The following is a 27,299-nucleotide window of genomic DNA, read 5'->3' as shown; positions in this document are numbered from 1 at the left end:
AAAGGTTCCTGTTTCAATATAATCTATTTTATTTATTCATACTTGTGCTATATTGTATGGATAATGCTGATATTTTACCACATATGTAGCAGCTTGTGGGAGTAACACTAATGATTAAGAAGAAAGCATTTTGTGATGCTAAATACAATTTTCTCATCTATGAAAAGTTTAGGTTCATTTCTCCACTGTTATCTCTTAGATTGCTTAAGAGTATCTACTTATGGGTTAATAATGTGCTTTAAAGATAAGCAGATATTCTTAGTGCATGGATGTATTTGTCATGGGAACGCAATTCTTTATATAATCTATTTTTAGAAGAAGTAATGGAGATTTACTACTGAAAAATAATATGAGAGCAAAAAAGGTTACTTTGTCAGGACATTTCAATAAGGTTTCTTTTGACCTAAGTAAATAAAATGTGAAATCTCTCAATTTTAAATATTTCTCAGATGTACTCATTTATTGAACACTGTCTAATATGATTACATTTACAGTAATTTAAAGATAGGCTTTGGCTTCAAAGAAGCATTTTAATAAATCAAGATCATTTATTTTCCTGTCCATTTGACTCAATACTAATTTCTAGCTTAAGAAAAAATAATTTTTAGAAGTACGAGTTCTGTGAAGTTGATTGATAATTTTCCCCTCTGCCTGACTGGCGTGGCTCAGTGGTTGAGCTTTGACCTATGAACCAGGATCACATACCTGGGTTGCGGGTTCGATCCCCAGTAGGGTGCGTGCAGGAGGCAGCCAATCAATGATTCTCTTTCATCATTAATGCTTATATCTCTCTCTCCCTCTCCCTTTCTGCAATCAATAAAAATATATTTAAAAAATAATAATTTCCCTCCCCCCTAATATCTTGTTATAAGAAGTCCTTGGGGATTTTCCTCTTAAGTATTTATATGTAATGCATGAAGAGTATCATTTGCATTTTAAGTTGAAATTTCCTGACTTTTAGATGAAAAGAGGTACTAAAATTATTGGAGTTGTGAGGTCCCCCTTCTTTAAAGCATTCACATAATTACTGATCAAATATTTGCTAAGCTATTAATTTGTACAGACAACGTGTTAAGTTCAGGGATGCAAAAATGACTAAGTCATGCTGCTGATGATCAGGAAACCTCTCCTATAATGTGAGGAGGCTGTGCTAGGAGCCCATGTTAGACTATGCAGTTATTGCAAAGGAGGGAAAAATCATTTCTACATGGGCTGGGTGTGAGGGTTAAGAGGAAAAGCTCAGGAATACTTTTTCAGAAGGAATTACAGGTAATAGGCTCTTTTAATTATACTAGAGTATCTACTCATTATAGGAGAATAAATAATATTTCATTTATTTAGATGAGACTATTCTGTAATATATTTATATAATATTTGAATGAATGTGGAATTGACCATATCAATCATTTTTCAGATTTCATTTTAGTTTTCATATCCAATACCAACATCACTCATGTTTAATTTCATTTATCAATTAATTTAGTAATATATATAAATAATACTAATATGTAATAATTAAGTTATTTAATTATAAAACATAAATGATATTCAAAATTGCTTCTGAACTCTTAATTTTTTAAAATTTTCCATTGTAGATGAAAGAGAAGATGTTCAAAAGAAAACATTCACAAAATGGATAAATGTACAATTTTCTAAGGTAAGGATATTTTGTTACTTCTCTTTTTAAGATGTAATATAAGTTGCTGGATATTCAAAATGACCTACATACCTGTGTGTAATTTAAATGTCCATATTGTTTTTCCATAGTGTCATTTTATTTTAGCTGTTCAAATCTGGGCATATAATGTTGACTTTTAATTAAGGAAGGTATAGCAGAATATATGGTAAAGAGAAATTATTTAATTTGACAAAGTATATCTTTGGTTGTTCTTGATAATGTGAGTTTCTTTAATGATATCAGTTATCAGAGGATTATAACATCCATCTTCCACCAAGCAGCTAGTATATATCAAAGATTAGAAGATATGAGGGATTTTCATTATTCTGAAATTACCATTTTTTGTCTTTCTTGGTCTTTACCAAGTTCAAGAAAAACTGATATAACTTGACTCTATTTGGCCCTACCACTTAGAGCATATGTCAAATAATTTAAGATGATAAGTTTATACTCTTTTTCTGAAGGCATCAATTCAACTCTTAATAATATGTATTTATTTTACAATTAGGACTCAACTCATGATCAATAGCATGAGTCTACATCAGTGGTTCTCAACCTTCCTAATGCCGCGACCCTTTAATACAGTTCCTCATGTTGTGGTGACCCCCAATTTCATTGTTACAAATTGGACATTATTAAAGCATAGTGATTAATCACAAAAACAATATGTAATTATATATGTGGTTTCCGATGGTCTTAGGCGACCACTGTGAAAGGGTCGTTCAACCCCCAAAGGGGTCGCGACCCACAGGTTGAGAACCACTGGTCTAGATAATTGTATATGAACATAGAGTAAAATATGCTTACCTTGAAAACTAGCATTAAGAGTGCAACATAAGGAGGTTTGCGTGGATTTCAAAGTTATAAAGACTTGGGTTTAAATTTAATAATTCTGGGAGAACCCAGATGGTAGCGTAGGTAAATGCCAGTACTCACTGCCTCCCTCAACCACATCAAAATTACAACTAAAATACAGAACACTCATCATGCAGAACCACCTGAAATCAGGCTGAGTGGAAATCCTACTAATCATCTGAGAGATGCAAATCAAAACAACAGTGAGGTACCATCTCACACCTGTCAGAATAGCTATCATCAACAAATCAACAAACGACAAGTGCTGGCGAGGATGTGGGGAAAAAGGAACCCTCTTCCACTGCTGGTGGGAATGCAGATTGGTGCAGCCACTGTGGAGAACAGTATGGTGTTTCCTCAAAAAATTAAAAATGGAACTTCCCTTTGACCCAGTAATCCCACTTCTAGGAATATATCCCAAGAAACTAGAAACACCAATTAGAAAGGATATATGCACCCCTATGTTCATAGCAGCACAATTTACCATAGCTAGGATTTGGAAGCAGCCTAAGTGCCCATCAGTAGATGAGTGGATTAAAAAACTTTGGTACATCTACACAATGGAATACTACGCTGCAATAAAAAAATAAGGAATTCTTACCATTGCAACAGCATGGATGGAACTGGAGAACATTATGCTAAGCAAAATAAACCAGTCAGAGAAAGATAAATATCACATGATCTCACTCATTTGTGGAATATAATGAACATCATAAACTGATGAACAAAAATAGGTACAAAGAAGCCTTGAACAGACTGTCAAACTACAGTGGGAAGGCTGGGGAGAGTTGTGGGGGGTAAGAGATCAACTGAAGGACTTGTATGCATGCATATAAGCATAACCAATGGACACAGACACTGGTGGTAGGGTGGGGACATGTGCTTGGGGGTAAGGGAGGCAGGGGGGAGGTCAATGGGGGTAAAAAGGAGGCATATGTACTACTATTTGTAATACTTTAAACAATAAAAACAAACTAAAGAAGAAAAGAAAAAAGCACATTGAGACTGGTCGGAGGGAGAGATGCACAGAATGAGCTGGTTCAACACCCACATGTGGTGTTTTTTTTAATGAGGAGGGATAGCTCCAAGGCCTCCCCTGAGAAGCAGGGGTCCCAGCCCCACACCAGACCCCAGGCCAGAATTCCAGAGCTGGGAAGAGAAGTCCCCATAATTTCAGGCTGTAAAATCCAGTAGGGATTATGGCTGAGTGACACCATGTAGGCTACTGGAGTCCCAGGTGTTCCTCTTAAAGAGCCCTTGCATGAACATACATGGTCCCACTTCCTCTGAGCTCTAGCACCAGGTGGTAGATTTGGGGGAATCCAGGAACATATGGGGAGGAACTGGACTGTCTGGCATCAGAGTAGCAACTTGGGGGTGGCTTTCTCCCAGAAGGGGTGCTCACAGGGGTCATGGTTCTAGTGGTGGGTCCTCCCCCATCACAAAGCTGACTGGCAGCCATATCTGAGTTTCCATCAGCATGACCCACACTCTGTGCTCTGCCCTGGTGAATCCCTGAGACCCTGCCCCATTCAATTTGCAGCCACACTCAAACTGCTTTTAGCTACTTTTCCATATGAATGGCCTGTCCTGGCTCAGGCTTCAGACTTTGCTAAAATCTCTTAAACAAGAAGCAGCTTGCCCTAGCCCAGTGGTCGGCAAACTGCGGCTCGCGAGCCACATGCAGCTCTTTGGCCCCTTGAGTGTGACTCTTCCACAAAATACCAACTTCTGCGCATGGGCCACGAAGTTTCAATTGCACTGTACATGTGCACCCGCACTTGGTATTTTGTGGAAGAGCCACACTCAAGGGGCCAAAGAGCAGCATGTGGCTCACAAGCCGAAGTTTGCCGACCACTGCCCTAGCTGGTTTGGCTCAGTGGATAGAGCATCAGCCTGCGGACTCAAGGGTCCCAGGTTCGATTCCGGTCAAGGGCATGTACCTTGGTTGCGGGCATATCCCCAGTGGGGAGTGTGCAGGAGGCGGCTGATCGATATTTCTCTCTCATCTATGTTTCTAACTCTATCCCTCTCCCTTCCTCACTGTAAAAAATCAATAAAATATATATAAAAAAAGAAGCAGCTGGCATTAGCATGACTGAAACCTATCAATGAAAGGCCCAAGACATGGCACTAGCACCAACATGCCTTGCTTCATAGCTGGGCCTTGCCTGGGCACTTCCTAATCCAATATAAGTAGAAGCCATCTGCAGATCTTTCTATAGCTCCTGCTGCATGGCCCCAGACAGTGGCTGACTTTGCACCTCCTGGGAGGCCCTAGAGCAGTGATGGCGAACCTTTTGAGCTCAGCATGTCAGCATTTTGAAAAATCCTAACTTAACTCTGGTGCTGTGTCACATATAGAAATTTTTTGATATTTGCAACCATAGTAAAACAAAGACTTATATTTTTGATATTTATTTTATATATTTAAATGCCATTTAACAAAGAAAAATCAACCAAAAAAAATGAGTTCGCGTGTAACCTCTGACACGTGTGTCATAGGTTCGCCATCACTGCCCTAGAGCCAGTTCACCCAGTGGACAGCTTCAGACCATACTAGATTAAAACTCTACATATCCACAAGTGACACACTCAAGGGACAGATTCAGTGAGCACCAAAGCCCCACTGAAACAAGTCCTGCTCCATAGGGCAGCTCTTCCATTGTAGATGTAGCTGGTCCTCACAGCCAATTCACCTGGAGGTCAATTTCTCCCAATGACACCAATAGCAATCAAGGCTCAACTACAACAAGACTGTGCATACAGACCACACAGAGGCACACGTAGAGTGCCCAGCTCAGATGACTGGAGAGGCTGAGCCTCTGGGCCCTACAGAACACCTACTATACAAGGGCACTCTACTAATTCCAGGGGACATAGAAGCTCTACCTAATACATAGAAACAAACACAGGGAAGCAGCCAAAATGGGGAGACAAAGAAACATGTCACAAATGAAAGAGGAACCGAATGAACCGAATCACTGGATACAAAGTCCAAAACAGTGGTTATAAGGTTACTCAAGGATCTTAATGAGAGTTTCCAGGGACTTAATGAGAGCTTCAAGAGTCACATGCTTAGTGAGACTTTCAAGGATCTTAGTGAGAATGTCAAAGACATGTAAAAGGGCCAGTCAGAAGTTAAGCATACACTAATTGAAATAAAGAATAATTTACAGGAACTCAACAGTAGAGTAGACTCTGAGAATCAAATTAACAATTTGGAATATGAGGAAGCAAAAAACACCCAATCAGAAGAGCAAAAAGAAAAAAAGAATCCAAAAATATGAAGATATTATATGGAGCCTCTGGGACAGCTTCAAGCTTACCAACATTCGCATTATGGGAATGCAAGAAGAAGAAAGCAATCAATTTATTGAAAACCTATTTGAAGAAATAATGACAGAAAACTTCCCCTACCTGGTGAAAGAAATGGACTTATAAGTCCAGGAAGCCCAGAGAGTCCAAAACAAGAGAAACCCAAAGAGGCCCACACCAAGACACATCATAATTAAAATGCCAAGAGTGAAAGACCAAGAGAGAATCTTTAAAGCAGCAAGACAAAACCAGTTAGTTACCTACAAGGGAGAGCCCATACGACTGTCAGCGGATTTCTCAACAGAAACTATGCAGGCCAGAAGGGAGTGGCAAGAAATATCCAAAGAGATGAATAGCAAGGACCTACAACCAAGGTTACTCAGCAAAGCTATCATTTAGAATTGAAGGTCAGATAAAGTGTTTCACAGACAAGAAAAAGCTAAAGAAGTTCATCACCATCAAACCAATATTACATGAAATCCTGAAGGGTATTCTTTGAGAAGAGGAAGAGGAAGAAGAAAAGGAAGAAAAGAAAAGAAGATCAATAATATGAGCAATAAAATGGCAATAAATACATATCTATCAACAATTGAATCTAAAAATCAAAATGAACAAGACATCTAATGAATAAATTAGAATGAGAGGCATGGAAACATGGAACAGACTGACGAATCTCAAAGGGAAGGAGTGAGGGGGGTGTGGGAAGAGATTAACCAAAGACCTTATATGCATATATGCATTACCTATGAACACAGACAATAGGGTAGTGAAGGCCTGGGGCGGGGCGGGAACGGGGTAGAGGAAGACATTGGGGGGAAAAAGAGGGAACATCTGTAATACTCTCAACAATAAAGATTAAAAATAAATAACTAAAAATAAATCTAATAATTCTGGATTTGGGCAAACCAAATGCTTTGAGTCAGTTCCCTCATCTTTCCATCATGTATGTGTGTATACATGCATATTGTGTAATGGGAATAGAAAGGTAATAAAAATATGCAAGGCTCTATGCAAGGCTTTACGTGGTTATTTTGTCCTCTATGCAAGGCTTTAAGTGGTTATTTTGTATGTTATTGTGAGGATTAAGAGTTACGACGCTACCGATTTTCTGTTCGGGTCTGAGTTCATTGTCTCGCGAAATTGAAGAAAGAGTTCACAGACAGAGATGAGCAAAAGCAGTATTATTACAGCAAATCTCCCTGCTGCAGGGAGGAGACCCAAGCGGGTTGCTGCAGAAGTTTCTTTGTCTCGGGGTTATATGTGCCCTGCAAACTTCCCATTGATTGGTCTGAAAACTTTGGCCCTAGCAACATCCATACATTTTAAACTTCCGGATTTCCACTCATTTTCCCTGCTCTGTGTGTCCAGCCCATGACCAGGGCCCTTTGTTCTTGTGATTTTACAAGCGAAAGGGTGTGGGACAAGCTAGTTTCTGCTCAGGCCTGCAGGATTCAGCTGCATTTCCCTTTTACATTTCTCTTCCTGTAGTCCTGTCCCTAACTGCCTAACCACTTCTAAGTCCTCAACTATATGTAAAAACTCCTAGCACAATGCCTGATACTCTTAATATATATGAATTCCTCATGAGTCTGTCTCATTTTGTAAAAGCCTTGGTAATGGATCCAAAACAATCCACTAGAACAGCGGTTCTCAACCTGTGGGTCGCAACCCCTTTGGCGGTCGAATGACCCTTTCACAGGGGTCGCCTAAGACCATCCTGCATATCAGATATTTACATGACGATTCATCACAGTAGCAACATTACAGTTATGAAGTAGCAACAAAAATAATTTTATGGTTGGGTCACAACATGAGGAACTGTATTTAAAGGGCCAGAAGGTTGAGAACCACTGCACTAGAAGCTATGATCTAAATAGTGCTTTCTTTACTGTCACAATATTTTTTAGAGTATTATCCATCCTTTGTGGTATTTGATAGCAGAATTTTGCCAGGTACCCTTTAGTATATTGGCAAGAAATTAAGTTATTGAATTTGAACTAATCAAATTCCACTTGTATTTACTTTCTGAATTAATAATTAAAAATTGATATTACAGAGCTTTAAACAATAAACATAACAAAGAACATGTTTTTAAAATCTCAAGGTTTTTTTAAACTAAGTGGGATACAAATAGTTAAAAAGAATAAATTATAACAACACAAATGAAGAAGAATAAATGAAAAATAAGCTCAGAATTATTTCAGATAGAATTTCATAATTCTTAGAATATTTACCAGATGGATGTATATGGTTTGATTTCTGTATCTACTGTCTTCATTAAAATTTTCTTATATGTGGAATTTTTAAATAGGCAATAGATATAGGCTTTCAAACAAATATATAGACAAATCGGCATTATAGAGATTTTTGAAATAATAAATACAACAAAATATTCTGAATCTTTGCCTGGCCACATTGCTCAGTGGTTGGGTGTAGACCTATGAACCAGGAGGTCACAGTTCAATTCCTGTTCAGGGCATAAGCCCTGGTTGCCAGCTCAATCCCCAGTGTGGGGCATGCAGGAGGCAGCTGATCAATGATTCTCTCTCATCATTGATGTTTCTATCTCTTTCTCCCTCTCCCTTTCTCTCTGAAATCAATACAAATATATTTAAAAGTACTCTGAATCTTTGAATTAAACCAATGAGTTATTTTAATAAGGTATGTAACCATGACAAAGACAAACACAAAGTGAATTCTCATTCCAGAAATCTAAATAGAACATCCCTCTCTATACATTGACATTTTCAAGTATCATTTACTATAACTCATGTGCTAATATACAAACCTTTGATATCTTATCCTCTATGAACACATTGTTGGCATTGCCTTAGAACAATTTTTCCCAACCCTCATGAGTGCCCATATTTTAAAAGCTGTGGAATAATCACATGGCTGAGTGCACTGACTGTTCTGTTTGCAAGTATCCTTCCTCAAATTCAGCTCCCACTTATTTCATTTATTTTATAAGTGTTCTCCCTAAACCAATTAAAATTAGATCAGGAGAGTCATCATTCTTTCAAATATGAAAGTTTCATATTTGGGCATATTCTAGGTACCAGGAATATAAATAAATGTTTATAAAAACAGAGGAAAAATATTTAGACACAAAAAATTCATGTGTATGTGTTCATTTTTCATTTAGACAACTTGAAAAAATATATTTTCCATGTTATCTGATTTTGTCTTGGCAAGAGTTTAGGTACATGACTAAATTATATTTATACATTTATGAAGATAATGAGAATTAAGATAAAGCTAATTGATTCAGTTTAAGCCATTCGGTGATAACAAGAGCTAGACATAACTGTGAGATATGTCATTTGACAGATGCTTGTTGCATCACTTCATGGCATTCAGAAGAATTCTAGGAGACACAGAATTAGTTTAAATTCTGTTTTCTGAGCTCTTGGAACCTACACATTTGGAAGATGTTGGATAATTGCTAAATGGCGTAGCACTGAGTGGGCTGTGGGTGGTCAATACTCTGGGGCTAGAATGAATCCTTCCAGATTCATCCATTATGAAGAAAGTTCTACAGACTGAGAAACTCTAAAGCAGCGATTTTCAACCTATCTAATCTCATAAACTAATTACTAAAATTCTGAGGCACACCAAAAAGCATATATTTTTTGCCAATTGGACAAAATACATAGGTATAATTTTGATTCATTCATACCAGATGGCTATTGTTATGTTGGCTGTTGTCATTCTTCTATTTGACAATCTAAGGGAACAGAGGGCAGTGCCCTGACTACATAGTTGAAAATTGCTGCTCTAAAGGAAAGAGCATCAAAGAGCAAGAAAATGGGAACAAATTGAAGGCAGGAGTGTGTTTTCTTTGTAACCTCAATGATAATTACTAGTGCTCTAAACAAATATAATAGTTCATTCTAGTCATTAATACAGATAATTGAATATATGCTAAGTTTAAGAAAAAAAGAAAAGTTCTGAATGGAAAAGGATATGTTGGAGACTCTAAAAAGAGGAAAAACAATGAAAAATTATCATCTGTCTGTGTGGTAACGAGACAAAGACAAATACACAGCAATAAAAATAAATCTGATGAGTTAAAATGTTTATCAGGGAGGCATACACACATATATACATAGTATTTTTAAAGTATAGAGAGACAGCAAAGTAGTTCCTTGTTATTTTGTTAAGCTACATAAAGGATACTTTAAGGGGAAATGTGATTAAATATAGCCTTATCATTTTGTGTCATTTGAAGCCAAATGTACCTGTGTAGTAAATCCAACTGATTTTTCACACTGCCTGTAGCATTTTAAAATAGGCCCTATATCTTTTGCAAAATAACTCTTCTATTAACCTTCAATTCTAAAAATTTCTACTAGAATGTGAATAAATCACATCTATTCTCTAAAGATAATCAAACATTATTTATCTCCACATAAACACAAAGCCATTGCTAGGAAAGATTAATTCAAGGTAAATATTCTATTCATATAATTTGTAGATATTTTTTAATTCTACAAAACTGTACCACAGATATAATTCACATAATAAGGATCTTGTTCATTCACACAGGCTCATTCACATAAGCTTTTGAAATCATGGCCAAAAATAATTTTGTCATAAAATTTGCTTGATGTTTGTGTTAGAGAAAAAGCAATCTGTGGGGACAAGTATTTACTTTACTACCAGATCAACTGAAAGATTTAAAACATTTCCCAATGACTTATATAATGGTTATGAGCATATACCAGATTTAGTAATTATCTTTATTTCCATCCTCTCTCTACACTTTTTTATGATTCTTCCAAAAGTAATATACTTTTTATTTGATGTAAATGAAGTAGAAATGTATTCTTGGTTCTGTCTATGAACTTCACAAAAGCCCATGATATGATAATAAATTTATGTCCTCATGACATATATGGCCATACATAGAAAGCCAGGACTAACTCAGGATAAAAAAAAACATGAGACAATTAACTGATATGACATACCTTTCCCAAGAATTCATTATAATTTACCTTCTAGCCAGCATGATGAGCTTGAAATAAAGAAAATTAACACTAAAATTGTGAATCAGTAAATCAGTCTTCTTTACAGAGCTCTGTACCATGGAGCCTTAGGGAAAATCATTATATCCACACTTGAATTCATCTTGGAAAGAAAGTTAAACATAAATTCAAATTACTTGAGTGTTGTTTTTCTTATATGTCCATGCCTACTTTGCAAGAAAGAATATTAAAAGAGTTTTATAAATAGTAAAGCATAAACATAAAATATTGCCATTTTAATGTTGTATAATATATTTTCTGAATTGAAGGAATTATATGTTTATGAAATTTTCCTTTGATGCCTGCTCATTTATTTTTTGAACTTGGTTTTAGCTACCTTCTTTGGATGCTACAGGGAGAATAGATCATTTATTTGTTATGTTATCGTGCTATACACATTATGCCAAACTATGCCCTCAGTATGCACACACAAACCCAGAAATACACACATTGTAAGTATGTTATGTGTAAAGTTAATTAAATGGTTACATTGTATAAAAGGAAGACACTGGAACATAGGGGCAAAATATTGTTTCAGTGAAAGAGAAAGTGGCAACAATATGTATATCCCTTTTCTCTGTGTCAGTTCTAAAGTTATACATAACTAACATATTATATATAGGGGTGGACAAAAGTAGGTTTACAGCAATACAAATAAATAATACCATAATTAATAAATAAATAATAATGCAAGAATAAACTCTGTTTCTTATGCTTACAACTGTAAACATACTTTTGCTTGCTCCTATATTACTCTTATAGAAGGGGTCTGATTTAACAGAACTAATTGAGCAGTCTACTGTACCATGGAAGGTTCACCAGAGACATAAACAGACCACTCTGTGTCTCTGGCTTCCTGTTTCTCATATCTGTTTGGTATCAGGAAGAATTAGATGCCTAGAGAGGATGAAGGGCAGTGAACCACGTCTCATATAAGGCTTTGGTAACACTTGAATCAATCATTTTGTATGATTGTTGTAGAGAGATGAATATTGCTACAGGAAACTAAAGAAATTCTCATTTCAGAAATAGTGAAGATTAGGAACGTTTTTCATGGATATCCTCATATTGAGTTATATTTTTTATGATAAGTTGCTCCAATGACCTCATGAAATAAGTATTTGAGATGAGCTAAATGAGAGCTTAGGTGGCTTGCTCAAGGTAAATGGAAGAGATGAAGCTGAAACCCAGCAAACTGAACTCTAAAACCTGTGTTACTGTTGTGACAATTCCACCTACCAAATGATACATTTTTCTTGGGACACTTGTCACAAAACATAAGTTTTATAAGAAATGGAGAGGAGGGTTTGAAGACATTAAAAACTCAAAAATAGAAAGTATTTAATGCTTACAATACCAATAGAGACTTTAATCTACCTTTGAATGGTTAGTAACCTCAAAACTCAACTATTGTTGATATTTTTAATCGATTCTTTTTGAATGATTCCCAAAACATTAAATGTTAATACTTCTACATGCTGTTAAGTTTTGGTGAGTGGAGTACTCTAGTTTTCAATATAATCATGTAAATTATGACTTTTTATTTCTTAATATTTTAATTTCCACTAATCATAAACAAATTATTGTGTATGAGGGATTTTTTATTGGATTTATTGGGGGGGGCCATTGGTTAATAAAATTATATAGGTTTCAGGTGTACAATTCTATAATACATCATCTGTGTATTGTATTGTGTGTTCACCACCCAAAGACAAGTCTCCTTTCATCACCATTTATCCCCCCTTTACTCTCTTCTACTTCCCCCAAACCCCTTTCACCCTGGTAATCCCTATACTGTTGTCTGTCTATGAATTTGTTTGTTTGTTTTTACTTAATCCCTTCACCTTTTTTCATGGAGAACAGATTGAAAACTGTCAGAGGGGAGGGTGTAAAAGAAAGATTTTAAATATTTATTTAAAATGATTTAATGATGCTTCTCTGTCTCTGGACTGTCAAACCCCAGAGGGAAGGTAGGGGAGGGTGGGGATAAGGGGGAAAGATCAACCAAAGGACTTGTATGCATGCATATAAGCCTAATTAATGGACACAGACAACAGGGGGGTGAAGGCATGAGTTGGGGAGGTCGGGGGGGTTATGGTGGGATAAGGACACATATGTAATACCTTAATCAATAAAGAAATTAAAAATAAATAAATAAAATAATTTAATGAGAAATGCAAAGTATTGCTTTATTGGCATGTGGACTCTTTAACATCTACACTAAATGTTAAGATGACTTCTAGCATGACGTGTCTGTGTTTGCAAGTGAGGTAATTATGCTAATGGTTTAATCCACTGAGAACCATTTCCTTGAATGTTTTCCTGAATCTAATCTTTTCAAAGTACCCAAGAAACAAAGGATATCGTTCAGTTAGTGAAAGGGAAATTGGATTGTAATAGGACTAACGGTTCTCAATGGAAGACAAGTAATTTGTTGTTTATATTGCACTCTTCCTTAAAAATATGTTTTTCTTGATCAACTCACTGTTACTGAGCTCTTAATAATTCTAGGTAGTTTTGCAAGGTACACATGTTTTGCTTTTTAAGACACTACTCTCTGAAATATGAGAATATTGGAATTGTTGATTGCTATACCTTCATAATATGGAATAGTCTCAGTGGCAAGCATATTTAGCTAGCAAATGTAAATATTTACCAATTAGCATGATTGTTGTTAGCAAAAAATAATTCTCTGTAGCTGATAGGCAAATGAATTAGTTATCTGATTTATTCTGTCTTAGAGTGCTACCTATATTTCTAGCAAAACATATGAAAATCTTTTACTTTATTTTCATTATGGGAAGAATAGTTGGTATTTTGGTACAATGAGATATATGGTTATTAAAATAATCTTTCAACATTTAACAATTATCTATTGAGTGACAACTATGTGACAGGCATAATATTGTACACTGATAAAGGCATAATACAGCATGGTTTTTCCTCTTTAGATTATCATCTAAAGGATGAAACAATTATATAAAAATAATTAAAATAAAGCATGACCTGTAATAGAAGTGCTGTGAGAACATAGAAAAAAGAATGACTAATTGCTTTGGAGAGGGGGACTTCTTTTGAAAAAGGGACCATTTAATCTGAGGTTGTCCAGGCAAAGACAATTTAAAGAGAGATGAAAGCAGTAGGAATTGCATGTAGAAACTTGGAAAGACTGAAGAAATTTGGTCTTTCTGGTGGGGAGAGCCAAGGAGTTCTGTGTGAGATTTGAGACTGTGAGAGGAAGCATGATGCTATTCCTGAGTAATTATATTGTTGGGGTGGGTTAGGCCAAAAATGAAATATTGGTTTAATAATGTTAAAATTCAACTTCTGGCTGAAAAACGGGGAGTTTTAAAACAATAGGCAATGATAGAGTAATTAGTCTACCCTATAACCACTAATCCTTTATGCAAAATTGAGTCAGAAGCCTACATTTTGCACTTAAGGAATAGACATATACATGTAAGTGAAAATGAGCCTGGCTTGTGTAGTTCAGTGGTTGAGCATTGACCTATGAATCAGGAGGTCACTGTTTGATTGCCAGTAGGGGACATACAGGAGATAGCTGATCAATGATTCTCATCATTGATGTTTCTATCTCTTTCTCCTTCTCCCTTCCTCTCTGAAATCAATAAAAATATATTTAAAAAAATAAAATAAACATAGTGAAAATACAAATGGCTTACATTTTTTGTAGAGTTGTTTGATATCTGATATACTCGTCACCATGCTGCATCAGGCTCAACTGTTGTTCAAATAGAATTCTGGGACCCACAGCCAGAATTTCTTAATTCATAGGTCTAGGGCAGTGGTCAGCAAACTCATTAGTCAACAGAGCCAAATATCAACAGTACAATGATTGAAATTTCTTTTGAGAGCCAAATTTTTTAAACTTAAACTATATAGGTAGGTACATTGTTATTAACTTAATTAGGGTACTCCTAAGGCTTAGGAAGAGCCACACTCAAGGGACCAAAGAGCCGCATGTGACTCGTGAGCCACAGTTTGCCGACCATGGGCTAGGGAGAGCCCAGGAACTTACATTTGTAACAAGCTCCAAGTTGGAACATGCTTCTATTCTTATAATTACCTGCCACTATTATGTCAGGCAGTGAATATTATGACTATTCTGTATGTGCCTTAAGTCCCTATTCTTCATAAACAGTCATCCTATATAATAAAAGCATAATATGCAAATCAACCGAATGGTGGAACAACCAGTAGCTATGACACACACTAACCACCTGGGGGCAGACACTCAATGCAGGAGCTGCCCCCTGGTGGTCAATGAGTTCCCAAAGGGGGAGCACCGTACCTCCGAGGCAGCGCTAAGGAGCACAAGCCCGGCTTCTGGCTGAGTAGCTCTGGGCTCACGGCTGGCGAGCGCAGCAGTGGTGGTGGTAAGGAGCGAGGGGTCCTGGACTGTGAGAGCCCTGGACTGCGAGAGGGGGGAATCGGGCCTAAGCCAGCAGGCAGTCATTCACCAAGAGGTCCCGGACTGTGAGAGGGTGTAGGCCAGGCTGAGGGAGGGACCACCCCCCACCTCCAGTGCATGAATTTCATGCACCGGACCTCTAGTTTATATATAAGGAAACATGCTTTGACAGCCATACATGTAGTCTGCATTCACTAACATTATTTATTGAGCACCTGTTACATGTCAGGTGTTCTAGGTTTTTGAACATGACGGTAAAGGGACATGCTGATGCTGCTGGTCCAGGTACCACACTTTGGGAACCACTGCCATAGAATGTCAGTGATTTAATCAGGTCTGTCATAAGGAAGGTTTGAAGTAAACTCATCTAGGAATTTTATGAACCTTCAGTGGGGAATGATCTTTCCCATTTTCTAGCTTAGAATCACTATACTTGATTAAAGTTGGGTTCTATCTTGAGGAGTCTATACTCAATATAGAATTGGGCTGGCGTTAAAAGATATATATATATATATATTATCCCAAAAAATGTATACACACTAACAGCTGATAGCTCGATTGATGTTTCGTTCTTTTCAGGTTTAACCCATTGGACTTAATACTTATTCAATTGTGTATGCACTTTTTGGGACACCCTATACATATACACACATACATATATATCTTATAATGGTCTTCTTTTTAAAGTAAGTTTATTTATTGATTGAGAGAGAGAGAGAGAGAGAGAGAGAGAGAGAACAGAAGGAGGGGGGGAGGAAGAGACAGAGATCAATTTGTTGTTCCACTTATTTATGTATTTATTGGTTGCTTCTTATATGTGCCCTGACCTGAGATAGAACTCAAAACCTTCGAGTATCAGGACAACACTATAACCAACCAGGCCACCCAGCCAGGGCATAATAGTATTCTTATGTTACAAGTCTTAAAAATACATATCTGATTGGAACAGATATCTAAAATTTACCTAAATTTTTCAGTGGATATACACTGTCTTTCAATTTATCTTTTGTTCATTATTTTGCTTCTGCAGACAAATATCATTTTATTCGCATTCTGAGGGTCTCCCTCTGTGTTCTACTTAATGGGCTATGTTTTTTACCTTACCAAGGTTCCTTTGGCCTCCTAGAATTCTCTATCATTTATGATCATGATAGCTAGAACACAAAGAGTTAAGATTACATCTGACAGTAATCTGTTGATATAAGTTCAGCAGTAGAAACCTCACTTGTACTGCAGCCATAGGCAGATTTTTACAAGTTCTTAACCACAAAAGGTGGAATTAGGTTTTAAAAATCCTTTGCTTAATCTTATCCCAATTTAAGACTTAATTTCACTATCTCAATTCTATGTGCAGAGAAGAGAAACAATAAAAGTAGACAAATGGTGATCAATAAATAAGCAATCACTTTCAGTCATATGCAGAATTGTGACCCACTCATGGATGGAGGCAAAAAGACCCCTTAATTAGAAATATGAGTGAAGTCACCCCTTGGTTTAATTTAAGCTGTTACTTAATAAAAACAAATGAAAATTATTGATGAGTTTGCTAACTATTTTCTTATTTGATTTAGATCACCTGGCCCCCAGAAAAATCACTCTTTTCAAAATACATGATCTGTGGATGTACTTTTTATAGGAAGTAGTACTACTATTAAAATTACCTGCAACTGCAACTATTATGTTAGTCAGAGAATAAATATTTTGAACATTATGTGTATACATTAAGTTTTTAATCTTCATAAATAATTTATATTTAAGGAAATGTGCTTTGATAAAAAATACACCTGAAGTCAACATTCACTAACTTATTACTTATTGTGTACCTATTACTTGTAAGCTGCTCCAAGTTTTTGAACATGGCAGTGAAGAGGAAGCATAGCTTTAATCATAGGGCCCTGTGAAACAGATGAGCTAAACTAAGAAAGGAAACATTGAGCAAATGCCAAAACTTATGGCATTCTCTGTATTTATGTGTCAACGTTTGTTTACTCTCTCTATAACTAGAATATAGAATTTCAGATAGTGATGGGTGGTAAGATGAAAGATGAAAATGGGAAGAATAGAATGGGTTGCTATTTTATATAGTGGATCCCGAGAAGACCTCTCTGAAGAGACGTATAAGAAACCTGTGGAAAGGAAGAGAATGGATCATGCAAGTGTCTTGGAGAAGAAAGTTCTAGGCAGGGGGAAGAACATGTACAAAGGTCCTGAGAAGGGCATATGTGTTCGAGGGACAGCAGGATGGCTGGAGTAGAGTGACTGGGACTAGTATGAACTTCAGGTGAAGTCCTATTAGGGAAACAAATCAGGTAGGACCTACTTGACTATTGCAAAGGCCTTGGCTTCTCTATTATGGTAGATTAGGAGACAGAGAGTTTTAAGCAGGGGCTGGAAGCAATATAAATTACAGTGTAAGATGTAAAGGTAGAAGAGAGGTGAGCTAGAGGATTGTGTAGTAATCAAAGGAGAGAGAGAGAGAGAGAGAGAGAGAGAGAGAGAGAGAGATAATGTGTGTATATCCATTACATTTGCATTGGAGTTAACTTGATCTTTGCCTCTCCTATAATCTAGGGTGGATAAATTAGTAGATACAGGCTTGATTTATCATAGTTTCCTTCTTCATAGTATTTATTATACAGAACCTAAGTTAACAGCATTGTAATTATTGTTTACATACATTTTATATCTATTAACCGAGCTCCTGGAGGGTCCAAATTTTGGCTTGATCATTACTATATACTCAGCCTAGAGAATATGCCCTTGTGTACATATATTTATTGAATGAATGGACTGGATAGAAATAAAGAAGACATGGAGAGAGAAATTAAAAACAAAATTGGTCAAACTGGCCATTATCTCAGTCCTTTCTTCTGTCAGCACTTACTCTTTCATCTTCTTTCATGTCCTCAAACATCACCTCTACTGGGGGCCTAAGACTGGACTTGAACTTTAGGAAGCACTCAGAAAAAAATTTTTTAGTATAAAACTTCCAAATATGCATTTTTAACACTGAGTTCAAGGTCTACGTTTTCTTGAACCTATCCATCAAGCCATGGCAGTCTTGATAGGAGGCCAGGATGATATAAATGGAGATGACCTGGTTGGATAGATGGAAACAAGATTTGGCTAATGACTGGGAAAGGGGAAAGGAATGTATCTGATGGGTGCATGGTATTATTTCAGGACACTAAGCAGATATAGATACCATAAATTGGTATAAAAACAGAAAGGAGAAGAGAGTGACATGTTTGGGAATTGTTGATCACTTTGGTTTTAATATTAAAATTTGGCCAAATGTGGTTATGAGACATTCAGGAAATCAGTATGAGGATAAACACTGGATTCAGAAGCCCGAGTTTTAATTCCCAATTTAGCATTCCGTGTGTATAAACTTGAGTAAATTACTAAACTTTCTAAGCCTCAACTTCCCCATCTAATATTGATTTAAAAGATTAAAAGATGTTCTGCATGCACAGCACATAGAATTATACCTGGAATATGGTAAACATTTATTTAGTATTGGCTATTATTATTTATATTCTTGTGAGGGCTAAAGGAATTGAATCCCTTTGAGAAGAATTCCTGAGCCTGGTGTTTGTCTGACAGGTTTTTATTTTGCTGAGTTAAGTATGAGAGCTGATGGATTTTGGTTACATAAAGTTTTGTTTGATGAGGTATGAGAACTGGATAGATTTAATAAGCAATGTATAGAAAAACATCAGGTCTGAAAACACAGATTTATGATTAAGTTTTTAGTTTTGATGACTAGAAAAATAGATAGGGCACCTGAGGTAGAGCCCCAGGCTATGAATGGAGTAGTGGGTAACAGAAATATTTACAGCCTAAGTCAAAGAAAAAGAGACAAAGAAGGGCAGAGAGCATAAAGAAGAAGATGTGCTTATCATTGTCAGAGGTCCAGGTGTTATCAGAGAAATCGGGGTGTCCTCTTCCCTACTGGGTGCCAAGGGTGGAGTTCTTATATCTTAAGAAAAATAATTTTCTGAGAATAGCACGGGAGGATGAGTGATCTTTATTTGCGTGGAATTATATCCCTGGGTTTGCAAAGTTCCATTCCAGTCATAGAAGAAGTATAACTGGGGTTCCAGTAAAGATGAAAGCAAAGCCAGTGTCCAGAGTTTCTGTATCATGTTGGAGACAGATCCAATACAGCATCAGGCTAGTTACAGTCCATTAGTCCATTATATGTGGGGGTGAGTGAATGCAGGGAAGCCAAGAGAGGATGCCCCCTGAAATAAGAGTCCCAAGAGCAGCAAGAGCACAATAACGAGTTTCTTTGTTCAGGGAATTAAATATCCTGAATTTCTGCACATTTGTAGTGGCCATGCCTGTTCTGGCCAATGGCCTGTTCCCAAGTGTGATTGACAGCCAAGTACCTTCCCAATGTCACCTCAACTTGACTGGGCATGCAGCTATCTTCCCTTTGCTCCTTTCCTGTTATTAATAAGTAGGTTAATTACAACAGTCTCACAAACAATTGAAGTTAAGATAATAACTCAAGCCTGTTGTTATACATATCACCCTCTAGATCAGTGATGGCGAACCTTTTGAGCTCGGCGTGTCAGCATTTTGAAAAACCCTAACTTAACTCTGGTGCTGTGTCACATATAGAAATTTTTTGATATTTGCAACCATAGTAAAACAAAGACTTATATTTTTGATATTTATTTTATATATTTAAATGCCATTTAACAAAGAAAAATCAACCAAAAAAATGAGTTTGCGTGTCACCACTGACACGCGTGTCATAGGTTTGCCATCACTGCTCTAGATTCTAGACTCTAGAGTCTAGAATGTGCATTTTTGACCCTGATGTGCAGCTGCTGTCCAAAGACCTTTCTCTACTTCTCTCCTGTGTTTGACCCTTAGTGTTCTAGATCCTGTGTCATCATCTTTCTTGGTTTACTCTCCTGGTTGTAGTAGAGTAGTAGCTTTCTGAGAAAGGGCTCAAGGGAGGTAATTTTCTTAGATATTATGTCAAAATACTTTCTGTTCTACTCTTCCTTTGTGATCATGTTTTATTCCTCATGATCTTCTTTGAGCAAATGCAATCATATCTCTTACTTTATGTGGATTTTCTTTATAATTCTTCCATACTTCTGCTTCTTGCATGGTTCTTGTTTTCCTTCTTTTGTTTTATTTTGGGGAACTCGTTCATTTTTAAAGTCATTTCTCAAATTATCTAGTGATCTTAACTTTGTTTACATTTAAGTATGAGTAGTTAACATTTATAAAGTTAAACACCCTTGCCTGATAAAAATGTGTAATAAAAAAGGGGAATCATGCCCTGGCCTGTGTTTCTCAGTGACTAGAGCATCTGCCTGCACACCAAATGGTTGCAGGTTCAATTCCTGGTCAAGGGCACATACCTGGGTTGTATGTTCACTCCCCACCCTGGTAGGGGTGCCTGTAGGAGGCAACCTATACGCAACTAGTCAATGTGTCTCTCTCACATCAGTGTTTCTCTCTCTCTCTCTCTCTCTTTCCCTTTCCCTCCTACTCTCTCTAAAGAGCAATGGAAAATATATCCTCAGGTGAGGATTAACAAAACAAAAAAGGGAATCATTGGCTACTTCTGATAACATATTATGCTATCCTATATAATAAATAGTTAATATGCTAATTAGATCAGAGGGCAGAACGACCTTCCAGGATGACCAGTGGGTGGGGGGTGGGGCCGCAGGCCGCAATGCAGCCTGGGCTGCTAGGGCTGAGGCAGCTGGGGCTGCGAAGGCCTACCCTTGCACGAATGTCCTGCATCGGGCCTCTAGAGCATATATAATTTAATCCAATGTTGGCATATTACTTAATGAAAACACATTCAATACATTCTGGCTAAAGACTGGAAAAATATAAGAATGCTACCACTATCTTGCATATCACTTAACACTGTGTTGGAAGTATCAGCCATCACAATCAGACAAGATAAACTGATTCAAGGCAAAACAGTTAAAAGAAAAAGAAAAGGTAACAATATCCCAATTTGCAGATGGGATTGTTTAACTAAAAAGCCACAAACAAACAATAACATTGACAAATACCAGTACACACAGTAAAATAATTTAGTAAATTAGCAGAATATAAAATTAACATGCAATAATCAATAAACTTCATGTATAAAAGTGGTAATGAGCTAGAAGATATTACTGATCAAATGTACCCATTTATAACCCCAAAATCAAGAGTCAAATTTTCAAAGCCTATTTTTAAAACTCTTCTGAAAAGACACAAAACTATATCAAAGGAAAAGATCTACCTTATTCCTGAAGAGCATGACTTAACATCATAAAAATGCCTATTGTTTTTAAGTTAATGCATAAATTAAATGACATTTCAATATAAATAGCATGTTTTTATGGACTTAGAAAAGCTGATTCTAAAGTTTATAATAGAAAAATAAACTTGCAAAAATAACCAGAAAAAAATCCTAAAAATAAATACTAATGAAGAGATAGGAGATAAAAGAAAACTTACAAAATCATAACTTAAAAGATGAGGGTTTAAAAACGCCATAATGTTAAATGAAAATTTCCATAAAAAATAAGAATTTATTAAAATGTATTTCCTAAAATTATATTTTCTATCAACTGGGAATTCCTGATGGGAAGAGTTTTTCACACGAACAAGCAATTCTTAGACACCAGCTGGTTATCCTAGAATTCAACTCAATTCTGACATTTTCTACTCAGAGAGCATCAGACCTCACAGGTTAAGTGTTTAGTCCTACAGGACTGCCCTGCCCCCCAGAAGCCAGTTGCCAAGTCCAGGCTGTCAGCTGTGCTTCTGACCCACTGGCTACAGATCTGAGACTCCAACAGCCCCCTCCTTGGGTTCTATTAACTTGCTAGAGCAGCTCACAGAACTCAAATATACATTTACTTACTAGATCACCAGTTTATCATAAAAGGATATGACGCAGGAACAGCTAGATGGAAGAGATGCATTGGGTAAGGTGTGGGTTAGGGACACAGAGCTTCCAAGCCCTCTCCAGAACACCATTCTCCCGAAATTTCCTTGTGTTGACTAACCTGAACTGTCCTATTGTTTTTTATGAAGGCTTAATTCCATAGGCTCGAGTGATTAATTTAAATCATTAGCTGTTGGTGATTGTATTCAATCTCCAGTCCCTCTCCCAGAGATCTGAGGTGTGGCTGAAATTTCCACCCCTTTATTCATTGTTGGTTCCCCTGGCAACCAACTCCCATCATGGAGTTACCCAGAAGTCACCTTATTAACATAAAAAAATCTTTATTGCTCTTATCCAGAAAATTCCAAAGGTTTTAGGAACTCTAAGCCAGAATTGGAAAGATTATTACCAAACTAAAGGGATTCCTTTGCCTGCACACATTAAAACCCAGTAAAACATGGGAAGAGATCAACCAAAAACTCGTATGCATATATGCATAACCCATGTACATAGACAATAGAGGGTGAAGGCCTTAGGTTGGGGGTAGGGGCGGACTAGAAGGCGTCAATGGGAGAAAAAAGAGGACATATGTAATACTGTAACTGGACAATCAATGAGTCTGTACTGCCTGTCACTACTTGAGCCAATTCAGCAGAGACAGGGTTGAATCATATAGGAGCGTTTATTCCAATACTGCCGGCATTATGGAAGAGCTCAGGGTCATCCACAAAAATCTGCTCTGCCCCCACCATAAGCCGGCAGCTTATATTGGGTAGGAGGATGAAGATTACATGGGAAAATAGGCAAAAGGGTATGCCATATGGGCAGTTTACAGGTAATATGGGCTGGAGATTTGCAAAGGACTGCAAGCTTACAAAGGCTGGGGGTCTTTAAGTGATTTGCCAAGGGCTAGGGATCTTCAAAGGGCTTAGTAATATGCAAAGGGCTAGGGGTCCTGAAAAGGCTGGCGATTCTGGTTTCTGCAACAAGGTTGTTAATCTTTCCATGATAATCTGCATTTCCAGGTGAGCTCCCAGGTCCCACATGCACCTACCAGCCAGGTTAGGATGTGCCTTCTTTAATCAGAATGAAACAATCACAGTTTACAGAGCATGATTATTATTTCTTACTAGAGGCCCGGTGCACAAAATTCGTACACTGGGGGGGGGGCGGTGGCCCTCAGCCCAGCCTGCACCTTCTCCAATCTGGGACCCCTTTGGGGATGTCCGACATCCCTCTCACATTCTGGGACTTCTGGCCCCTAACTGCTCCCCTGCCGGCCCAATTGCCTCCAGCTGCCCTCCCCTGCCGGCCATCTTGTGGCTGTGGGTGCCGCCATCTTTGAGGGCTTGACACTCAATTAGCATATTTCTTCCTTATTGGCTGCGGGCACCGCCATCTTTGTGACGGTGTGAAGGTCAATTAGCATATTCCCTTTTTATTAGGATAATTATAGCTGGTCCACAATATTCTATTTCTGCCCTGATTAATAGTTTCAACAATAAAGATTTAAAAAGAACACAATAAAACACAAACAGGAGTTCGCAGCAAATAAAGTAAAGATTTAAGGAAATGGCACCAAGCCCAGGTGATCTGGATCCACAAGGCACACATAGGAACAGATTATATAGGGAGAAAATTATTAATCATGGTAACTAAGGGAATTGAGGTCCTAGGCTCTACTGATTGGTTGGGGCCAGGGTAGGTTGATCATTGTATCAGGAGATGATGTCAGCTAGGGCATCTTTCTGTCTGGTTTCCCTAGGGTAGGAGTGGGAAACCGTTTTTCTGCCCAAGGCCATTTGGATATTTATAGCATCATTCACGGCCATATAAAATTAGCAACTTAAAAATTAGCCTGCTATATTTGGTCAAACATTTAATTAGCTCACCCCTAATGCCTTGGCAGGGCCAGACCAAATGATTTCCCCATCCCTGCAATAGAGTATGATCATTAGGTTCCTTCTGCTTTTATTGACCTGAGGCTAAAACACAACTAAAGTTAAGATGTTATCTTTACTTTGACTGAAAGTTTGTTTCTGTGGTCAACAGACCTGAGGCTTTGTTCCTAAGACTGTTTGATGCTGACCAGAACCTGATGTCCTAAGGGCTTAATAATTAAGGAAGGGAGCTGATGTGCAGTACGTGCAAAGGTGGAATAATCTTCTAGAAAGGAGGCAAGTGAGTCATAATGTTCTTAGCCTGGATAAGGCTAATGTGAATTAAGGAAAAAGTCATATTAAAGAACTGACATCCCTGTGTGGTTATAAGACCAAATATATATTTCTTATTATAAATCAAAATATTATAATAGAACATGGATGTTCATTGTTAAATACCATTCCACATTTAAAGGAACTACAGCTCAGTAGAACATTAAAAAAAAAAAAAACAGCCGAAACCGGTTTGGCTCAGTGGATAGTCTGCTTTAATCTGTGTGGAAACAACTTATCCTATATAATAAAAGGGTGATATGCAAATTGACCAAACGGCAGAAAGACTGGAACACCTGTGACCCCTTGCCCAGGCCGGCCCAACCTGGAGCAGGAACCCCCACCCCAATCAGGCGAGAGGCCTGCCAGCAAACCAGCAGCGGGCCCTTGCCCTGGCCAGCTCGCCCCTGAAGGCCCCTATCAGGCCAGGCTGGCTGGACCCCACCAGTGCGTGAATTCATGCACTGGGCCTCTAGTATTTAATAAAATATATGTTCTTTTTAAACTAAGCTTTGAGACACTGAATTAAATTTAATTTTTATAAATGTCATTAGTATGAAATCATTTTTTTTTACCTTAAACATTTTTTTTTAATCTTTATCATTGAAAATATAACATATATCCCTTTTCCACCATTGAACTCTTCTAGCCTGCCCTTGACCCCTGCACCAGGTCTTCACCACCCTATTATCTGTGTCCATGGGTTATGCATATATGCATATAAGTTTTTTGGTTGATCTCTTCCCACCTATCCACTCACCCTTGCCTTTCCTCTAAGATTAGATAGCCTATCCCATGCTTCTATGTCTCTGGATCTATTTTGTTCACCGGTTTATTTTGTTCATTAGATCCTGGGCAGGTAATGTAGTTAGTGAGCCTAAGACAGGGGTGGGCAAACTTTTTGACTCGAGGGCCACAATGGGTTCTTAAACTGGACCGGAGGGCCGGAACAAAAGCATGGATGGAGTGTTTGTGTGAACTAATATAAATTCAAAGTAAACATCATTACATAAAAGGGTACGGTCTTTTTTTTTTTAGTTTTACTCATTTCAAACGGGCCGGATCTGGCCCGCAGGCCGTAGTTTGCCCACGCCTGGCCTAAGACCTCTGGTACTGCTGTAAAGCAAGGAAGCCCTTCCCAAAATTTGCTAACATCTTGATTGTTAAAGCCTCTTTATGCTTATAGATTTATGCCTTTTAAAAAAATTTTCCTCTCGTTTTATAGTCAAGCTTCTGATAAATTTGTAAAAAAAAACATCTTTACATTCATGCTAATATATTTTCCTAATATTGAGAAAAAATACATACATTTAGTAACAATGAATGTTGGCTTAGGTTTTCTCTAATGGTCTCTTCAGGAATCTGGAGCATTATTTATTACCGCAAAAATGGTAATGTTTGAGTTCTATATGCCAGTTTTCAAGTAAAATTGACTTATCCTCTACCTTTTAAGAATGAAGGCAAAGCAAAATGTTTCATATTACTGATTTTATTATCATAATTGACTTTTGAAGAATAGAATACAATTTTGGAATGTCAGCAATATTCCCTTGATGTTTAGGTATGCCTCACTATGTACTATGCACATATATTTTGAAAGAAGCAATTCAAATGAATACTGGTCCTGATAATATTCTAAATGAGCTATGTAAGTAGAGTATTACGGTCCTAGACATTGGAATTTATTCCAGCCTATACTTTAAGGAATTTTGATATATCATCTGAGGAACAAACCTCTCATCTAAGTCATAAACAACTAGTTTGGATTAAAAATAATTTAAATATCATTAAGAATATTTTCTGATAACATAACATCCTAAACAATTCCATTATATGAATATTGCCTTTAGTGTATTTTCTATTTCATTTTAGTTATAGGTTAGCTAATCAGCAATCTTAAGTTATAAAACAAAGAGTGCTAACTTTCTAAATAAGTGCTAGTTTTCTTCCACTCTCCTAAATATATAAGCTCACAAAGCCTTTATTCTTCATGAATAACATTTGCTGTTTGTTATCTTTGGTTGATGAGGAATACATTTTCCTGTTGTTCAGTTTCAGGATTTCTGGTGGCAGAGGTTTATAAGAATTTTTTCCATGTGCTGCCAGAGGAACACATGAGTGGCAATCCATTGTTCTGAGAGTGGGCTTCTTGGGGCGCCACTGAAATAAGAATTTTCAGAAGCCCCCACAGGAGGATGGGAGGTGGTAGATTTTATTGGCATGGAGTTATATTCCTCAGTTTCTGGTGCCTCATTCCCCCCAAACCAGTCCTGAAAGAGGAACAGCTGGGGTTCTAGCAGAGCCAGAAACAAGGCCAGTGTTCAGAGCTTCCTCTCCATGTTGAAGCCGAGTGTGGTTCAGTTTTCAAGCTAATTAAAGTACATTAGTCCATGTGTGGAGTCCAACATGTCAGTGTGCCATGCGGGCAGAGGGGAGCGATCCCCCTGCAACAGGGATCCCAAGAGGGCCCTGCTCCTGAGAGAGAGAAGAGAGAAGGAAGGAACTTCTTTTGTTTGGAAGTTTAAATAGTCAGGTTTCCAGTGCTCACAATGGTCACACCCATCCTGGTCACTAATTTGTTTCCAGATATGACTGGCAGACAGGTAGACACCTTCCCAGGTCATTCAGACCTTACTGGGCATGTGCCTAAACTGCCTTTGTCTAGCCCAGTGATGGCGAACCTATGACACGCGTGTCAGAGGTGACACGCGAACGCATTTTTTGGTTGATTTTTCTTTGTTAAATGGCATTGAAATATATAAAATAAATATCAAAAATATTTCTTTGTTTTACTATGGTTGCAAATATCAAAAAATTTCTATATGTGACACGGCACCAGAGTTAAGTTAGG

Source organism: Myotis brandtii, unplaced genomic scaffold (assembly GCF_000412655.1).
Source record: "Myotis brandtii unplaced genomic scaffold, ASM41265v1 scaffold835, whole genome shotgun sequence".
NCBI lineage: Eukaryota > Metazoa > Chordata > Mammalia > Chiroptera > Vespertilionidae > Myotis > Myotis brandtii.
This window is presented reverse-complemented; position numbering follows the sequence as displayed.